Source organism: Triticum dicoccoides, chromosome 7B (genome assembly GCF_002162155.2).
Source record: "Triticum dicoccoides isolate Atlit2015 ecotype Zavitan chromosome 7B, WEW_v2.0, whole genome shotgun sequence".
In the NCBI taxonomy this organism is placed as follows: Eukaryota; Viridiplantae; Streptophyta; class Magnoliopsida; order Poales; family Poaceae; genus Triticum; species Triticum dicoccoides.
Window position 1 is genome coordinate 512,874,480 of NC_041393.1, and position 5,044 is coordinate 512,879,523.

The following is a 5,044-nucleotide window of genomic DNA, read 5'->3' on the forward strand; positions in this document are numbered from 1 at the left end:
CAAAGGCCCTGGGCCTCTTCCCAAATATTGAGCGGGAAGGGCGCCAACAAATGGCCATTTTGAAGGAGAACATCTAGTACACTTATCCTGACTAAAGTTGGTCCTCGCCTATCAAAGGCTCTGGTGGTGACGCCGGCTTGGTCTCCACAATGACTTCCTTCCTGCCGTTGCGACGGTCTTGGTCTTGTTGCACCGAAATGGATGCCTTTGCTTGATGCTCTCACCTGCGCTTGCTCCCTTTGCACCAAAGAGGAAAGGGAGGACACTGCGCGGGCTGGCGGCCGCCTGGCACCCTTGGTCGTCATGGCTTGCGTCGTGGGCACCTCCTGAGGTACCCCGCCTTGATCTCTCCGCCTCCTCGCGAGCCAGCCTAACGAGGCCGTTCCTGAGGAAGCCTCCTGTCGTCCGCCCCGCGAGGCTTGGCCCCTCGCGAGGGTCTTGAGCTCGTGCTGATGAAGATGGGCCACGCTGGGCCGCCCCTTGAGCCACGCTGCAGGCCACAGGCAGGCAAGTCTGGGGACCCCCGTTCCCAGAACGCCGACAGTAGCCCCCGGGCCCAAGGCGCGCGGCTAAGCAGAGAAGCGAAGGGGCAAGTGCGAAGCACCGCGGGCCCTAACAGCCTGCGGCCTCGGGCGCCGTGTGGCGGTTGATTGGACATGGGCGGCCCTGCTCCCCCACGCCTCCTCATTTTGCGCCCAGCTAGGCGGACCCGTGGTTGCACACAGTCTTTCCTCTTTTCGCCGCTCGACCGTCCCCTGCTCTTCCTCCTCTCGAGCTCCAGTCTCTGCTTCCAATCCAATCTCGAATCCTCCCTCCTCCCGTCGCCATGGCTCCGACGAAGAAGGGAAAAGGGAAGAAACCGGTGCCTCCGCCTCGCTCGCCGCCATTAGCGGATCCCGCCGTCGATCGGTCGATCATACTCAACCGAGAAGGCTTGGGCAAGGTCAGTTCTGCTCTGGCCACCATCTTCAACGAGTGCGGGAGGACGACGACCTGGCCCGCATCCCACTTCTTCATTGACAGGGTGGTCACCGAGGTCCAGTACTTTGCCGACGCCCTGTGGGCGGGATTGGTTCCCCCCTTTTCCGATTTCTTCAACGCTGTGCTTTCCCACTACCAGATCCATATGATGCATTTGGGTCCTGAATCCATTACTCTTCTTGCTGTCTTCGCCTTTGTTTGTGAGGCGATGATGGGCATCCCTCCTTCGGTTGCCTTCCTGCGCCACTTCTTCTCTCTACGCCTCGTCAATATCACCCAATGCCCAGGGTGCGTGAGCTTCATTGCCGCACCAGAAACAGCGGCTTCAAGGATTGATTTCAGCCTTCCTCCGTCCGCGCCTGGGTTCCGCGAGCGGTGGCTGTACGTAGATGTAGGGGCGCCCTGCCCCTGCTTTCGAAGCCAAAGTCGCCCGCTGTCCCCAATTCAAGATGGGGTCAGGAGACGCTCACGAGCCCCCGGCTCATCTTCGTCTGGCATCGCTTCGCGCTCTTGAGGGCGCTCGGTGTGACGGCGCCCAAGGTGGTGAAGGAGTTCCTGCTACACCGCATTGCTCCTCTCGAGCGCCACTCCCACCGGATGTGGGCCTTCAGCGGGCGTGAAGATTGCATGAGGCTCCAGGAGGAGGACCTGACACCCAAAGCGCCGAGGAATGTGCTCTTGGTCTTGACTGGGGACCCTTCCCCTGGCAGCGTCCGGCATGGGGGGGCTTTGCTGTACCTTTGCTCGAACAGGGGCAACTTTGTGAAGCAGATGCCCGACTTCGATGAATGGGGGCTGTGCCCCGCTGGCCTCACGGGTCCTCGCGAGAACCCAGTGATGGTGACTACCCTCCCAGTCGCCCATGGTGGTCCTTCCTCGAGTGGCGGAGTAGGGAGGCATGGGCCGCCGGAGGCTGAGGGGGCCTCCGCCGGAGTGGCGACGCCAGGCGGCATTCCTGAGGGGCAGCTCCTAAGGCCCGTACTGCTGCGGCTGGAGGCGTTGAGCCATTGCCCACGGCACCCGTGGTTGAGGCCCCTGGGGCCCCAGCTATCCTTCTTGGTGAGGCGACCGGCGGTGTGCATCAGGACGACGCACCAGACGCTGGGCGTCTTGATGCTTCTTCCTCGTCGCAGGCTGACCCCTATGCTCAACTCCTGGGTCACTTCTGCATGGACTTCGAGGCTCTCCGGAAGAAAAGGGAGGCCTTGGGTGACGATTACCCTTACCGCCTGCTGAAGCACCAGAAGTATTTCGCCATTGATGAGTAAGGCTTCCCCTTTCCTAGCTCCTGATCCTCCCGTTGCTTTGGCTGATCCTTGCTCTGCAGGGCCCTTCCCGCCGAGCTCACGGAGATGGCTGAGGAGCCATCCCCCCAGGCTCCGCCCTCTCCACCGCCTTCGAGCGCTCCGAGTTCTAGCAGAGCCCTTGCAGTGAGGCCGGCCGGAGAGGTGAGCCATCCTGTGGTGCATCGCGGCCCTGCGCGCCTCGCGACCCTCCTTCGCGCGCCCCCTCGGGGCATAGCCAGCCTGCCATGGGCTTCGCGTCTAATCGTGGATGGCGATTGGCTGAGGTCGGCCATGCGCTCTTCATTTGGGGATGGCCCGGCTCCTGGCCGGGCTTCTGGTGAGGTGTGCCCGGCCATCGCGAGGGCGCCAGCCCCCACCCCCTTGCCCAGAGAGGGAGTGCTGATTCACGACCCCCCGCGCTTACTTGTGGCGGAGGACGATGCAGAAGACGTGCTCGAGCGTGCCCGGAGGCGTCGCGCTCTTCGCCAAGAGTTTCTCCGAAGGGTGGCTGACGCGGTGAGCCGGCTTGGTGAAGAGCTTGCTGATGAAGACATGTGCCTTGAGGCTGAGGGCCTGCGCCTGACTGGAGAGAGGCGCAAGCTGGAGGCGGCCGTTGCCCTTGCGCGCCACCAGCGTGACCTCGACAATGAGGAGGCCCAGGCGTTGCTGGCGGCCTCTCAGGAGGCCCGTTCCTGGGCCGTCGAGGAGGCCCGAGAGGCTGACTGGCGGTGCGAGGCGTCGGAGGAGCGGGCGCGAGAACTCTTGGCCCGGTGCCACTCCCTGGAGCAGCAGGTGGAGCTGCGTGAGACGGCCCTTGCGTTGATGAAGGTGGCTTCGGTCGACCAGGCAGAGCTCCTGAGGCATGAGGGGGCACTGACGCTGGAAGCCACTGAGCACGCACACGATTTCGAGCGTCTGGAGACGAGAGAGCGCTTGGTGACACAGGCGGAGGATGATGTCGCTGCGCGCGAGGCCCGAGCCATAGTGGAGGTTGATCGCGGGGTGGCGACGGCCCGCTTGAACCTTGAGCGTGAGTTCGAGGAGAGGCTGGGGTTGATCCGGGTCGAGGCTGAAGGCAGGACCGCCGCCCTGAGGGCCAAGCTGGAGGAAGTGATGCAGCGGGCTGACGCTTCTCGGGCCGACCTCGACGTGGCACAAGAGGAGCTGACTACCTCTCGCGCCGAGGTGCTTCTTCTCCGCCAGCAGGTGGACGAGGCTGAGGCCATTGCGCGGCAGAACGAGGATGAGATATGCCAGCGGCCGCTTCTGGAGCACGAGCATGGCCCCATGCTCACCACCCTCCGGGAGAGAGCCAACACAACCTTGGGTAACATCTGCGAGGCGGCTGTTGACGAGCCCCACGCAGCCAACTATGCTGGCAATCTTTAGTTCTTCACCGACGTGGTGACGTAGCTGGAGGCGCGGTCGGTTGGTGCCAACAGGCTGGTGTAGGAGAGGAGCCGCGCCCTGCTTAGACGCGCCTTCTCTCGTGTCTTCATCCACCTTTAGAACATGGTCCCCAACTTTGACTTTGACGCTGCCATCGCCCCAGTACCCCAGGCCGTCCGGGGCGACCTGGCGCGCTGGGTGGAGGACAACGTGGATGCCCTTGTCAGGGCCTTCGCTTCTGATAACAACAGCGTGGTCGTGGCTGCTGATGGAGGTGACGTGGTGAACGGCCCTGACGCTGCCGATGGGGACGCGGAGGGCGATGGCGAGGCCAGCGACGATTCAGGAGGCGCCCCTGAGGATGCATTGGGGGATTTATCCGACTGACCGCGTGTTGTCCCTGCTTCCTTACCGTGCACAGATAGAGTTCGGGCCTTGCCCTGAAGGTTGTAAGAGCATTTTGGGAGGGGGATCCCCTCATGTAAAAACTCGTATTCAGCATATTAGTAGATGCAACATCACTCGTACACCTGCGCCAAGCGGCTAACTTTGCGACGAGCTGGTTGACTTGTTTACCTTCGACCCGCGTGGGCCTCGAGTCAGCCTACGGAGGGCTGTGGTGCCTCGAGCGTCTCCTGAACGAGCCCATCGAACCTGTAATGAAAACCTCCTGAGAGGGCGCGGCGACGGCAGTTTGGGCTGCACGCAAGCTAGGCCTGGCCCGGCTAGCGAGGGGCGCACGAGGGGAGGCAGTTGAGGCAAAGTGGTAACCAGAACGCTAGAGATTGCTTGAACGAGACTAAACACCCCTTCCCGAACACACGCAAATCTTCGAGCTCAAATCCAACTTAAATTCAATGGGGGAAAACGACAACCAAGGGGAAAAGCAACAAAAGCAGAAAAAAGGCCGCGTCCGACACCTAGTCTAGTCTTGGACGTCTTCTCACCAGCACGGAGCTAAGTGCTGCCACTGGGCGTGGGAGGGAGCCCCAGGGCCTGAGGCCGGCACCCCTGAGACTCCGGGGCGTGTACATCCCCACTCATTATTACGTGAGAGTGTCACGGGGCGGCGAGCTTCACATGCACTGGGCCTTCTTCACAGGTACCGACCTTGCTTCATATCGCCAGACGAGGGCCCCGCCTTGCGCCGCACTCTAGTGCCACCGACGACGACCGGAAACCAGGACGCCGCCGATGGGGTAGAGCGGTCGCCAGCGGTTCCCCCGACGACCACATGTCCTCTGCGAGGGGCAGGCCCTGAGGCACCTCCCCAGCAGAGGGCCTACCTCCTAAGGACGCCTTGCTCCGAACGCCGCGGTGGTGATGTCGGATCTTGGCCCCTCTCCTGCAGCCCCTGGCGCCCTCCTCCTGAGGGGTAGGAAGCGCGG